Source organism: Pinus tabuliformis, chromosome 1_2, assembly GCF_031772625.1.
Source record: "Pinus tabuliformis cultivar Carrire ecotype Pingquan chromosome 1_2, CPIR1, whole genome shotgun sequence".
In the NCBI taxonomy this organism is placed as follows: Eukaryota; Viridiplantae; Streptophyta; class Pinopsida; order Pinales; family Pinaceae; genus Pinus; species Pinus tabuliformis.
The window spans coordinates 704,617,045-704,619,636 of NC_142298.1; the positions used below are offsets into that span (position 1 = coordinate 704,617,045).

General features: G+C 43.1%; 1 pseudogene; it reads right to left on the reverse strand.

Annotated features, from left to right (window-relative positions):
- Positions 1-443: 443 nt before the first annotated feature.
- LOC149207682 (transmembrane 9 superfamily member 7 pseudogene) lies at positions 444-1,766 on the reverse strand (annotated as a pseudogene).
- Positions 1,767-2,592: the final 826 nt, after the last annotated feature.

Sequence of the window (2,592 nt, forward strand, 5' to 3'; positions counted from 1 at the left end):
AGTGGAGGGTGGAAGAAAAGAGTGGTTGCATGCCTCCTCAACAGACTTCAAGCTTCAAATCCCTCTTCATAATTGATTCTGGCCTGCCCAAAGGCTTCTACAGGATGTTTCTGGTAAAAATACAGAACTTCCTGTAGAAAGTCCTGTAGCTTCCTCTAGAAGGTTGAACCATGACCAGATTGTGTCCGAACCCTGAAAAATGAGCGTTCATGGAGGGAGTGGATGTGAGGATGCCTGGTAACTTGGTAGGGACCCTTCTGCTTGTGTTGGGAGGCCCCCTTTCGGCATTGTTCCTGCAACATCTTTAGCGTTAACTCCCACAGCAGCACATTAACATTTGTGTCTCCTGTAATGTTGCCCAAAAACTTCTAAAACAACAGAAAAGGAGCAAGCACCATTCCCCTAAACCAAAACTTAAACGGCCCCTCTGAAAAATGGTAGCTGCATGCAGAGCCTCAGTCAATCTTCACTGATGAGTATATTGTCCGTACAAACCAAAGGCATGCATAGAAACCTATTGTACCGGTCAAAACAAAAAATGAGTATGACATGATGGTCATGTAGCCAAAATATAAAATTCCAGAAACAAGCTTTGTCATCTCCAGCTTGGTGAAGAAATAGAATGTGGCATAGAGAAACAAGTAAAATGCTGAGGAGCCTGCAGTCAAATAAGATCTCCACCACCAGTTGTAATCTTCACTGCACAATTCGAAGTAGCACAGGACAATGGTGATCTCTGCACATGTAACAATGAGGATCACAAAGACAATGAACAGGAACCCAAATATATAGTAGAACTGATGCAGCCATATTGAAGTTAATATGAAGAACAGTTCAATGAATACAGCTCCAAAAGGCAACATGCCTCCAATTGGTATTGAGAAAATGGGCTGCATATACCAAGCTTGCTCTGGAATCTGCCTGGGGATTTTATTGGTCTTCACTGGATCTTCAATTGCAGGTTTCTTGTAGCCAAAGTAACTACCCACAAGGACCAATGGCACAGAAATTCCAAACCATAAAAGGACCAAGGCAAACATAGTCCCGAAAGGAACTGCACCAGATGATTTTTTCCCCATAGCAGTGCATTGAGAATAAATACAATGCAAAAGGAAATGCCTGGAAACAAGAATGTTGTCTTCAGCGTGTTCCTCCTCCATTCTGTGCCCTTGAACATCTTATATAGACGTGACGATGCATACCCTGCAAACAAACCCATAAACACCCATAATAGCAGCATAGCTGTCATTAAACCTCCATGGTTCGAAGGAGAAAGGAAACCAAGGACTGCAAATATCATTGTCACTGGTGTCATGGAAAAAAACTGAACTCCAGTTCCCACATAGACACAAAGTAAGCTTGCATTGGTTGGGGCCCTTACCACATCTCCATGGACCGACTTCCATCCTGTTTCCTCTTGAGCCTCATCCTGTGTTTCTAATTGGTTGTATTTTGAGATATCCCGGTACAATGTTCGCATCATGATCATTGCAACCATTCCGGAGAGAAATAAAACAATCATCAATGAGTTGATGATAGAGAACCAATGGATCTGATCATCTGTCATAAGAAGGTAAGTATCCCAACGTGATGCCCATTTCATAGGGCTCTCCCGGAAAGTAACATCACAAGTGAATATAACTTCTTTGTCTTCTACAACTTCTTGGGGAATCTCAGAATTTGACACTGTATGCTTGGTATTTGGATCACAAGTTGTCAAATGGGCTTTGACATTATCCCATGGTTGTTCATACTCATGCTTTACACTCACTGAGAATTGCCACCCTCGACGTGAACAGTCCAAGCTTCTTCGTATGCTGGGTTTCCTGTGGCGCAGCTTCCTGTAGAAACGCCTGTAGAGTGCCCGACTTCTGTAGGATGTCTCTGCGCCTTTGAACGATCTTGGTATGCGGGAGAATTTTGAACAAGCCGAAAAACTTGGCGAAGGACGTCAGTTTAACAGAATTTAGAGGCAGAGGATTCAGCCGAAGAGGTTTGCAAGTGTAAATGAATCAGCAATTAACGTGAGTCTTCAGCTGAGCATTCCTTTAATTACTGCGTGATTTGTGGTGAGGTGGCAGAGACGTGCGTTGCTCATGCAAACTGTTGGTCCCCTACAGTGCCATCTGCCTGTAATCCCTTACCCTTAGTTGCACTGGAGTTTAAAATATCGACAACTGTCTGTGTTTTTTCAAATTTCACGTGAGTTGTCTAACACATACGTTGCATGATTCCTAGCTGATTGATAGAGAATTGGACAAGGAACTATCGGCTCAATCCTACTATATTCGTGGCTCAATTCCACCATTCCATTCATTCATGTAGTTTTTAAATTAGATTTGTGCAATAGAAGAACGAGTTTCAGTCACGTACCTGAAGTCAAATGGCTGCTGTGAGGTGCTGAGGCTAGTCATTGTTGCATGCACTAGTTTCTTTGGTTGCATGAGGGCTTGGATGATGATTTATGGTTGTTTTTTCCTTGTGCAGGTGTCCTTTGGTCGGATCCCAGCTGCAGGAGTTCATTTCCATGTTCAGATCTGCACCTTCAAGCTGCTGCTGCTGAATTTTCATAGGACCAGAACTTGTTTTTGC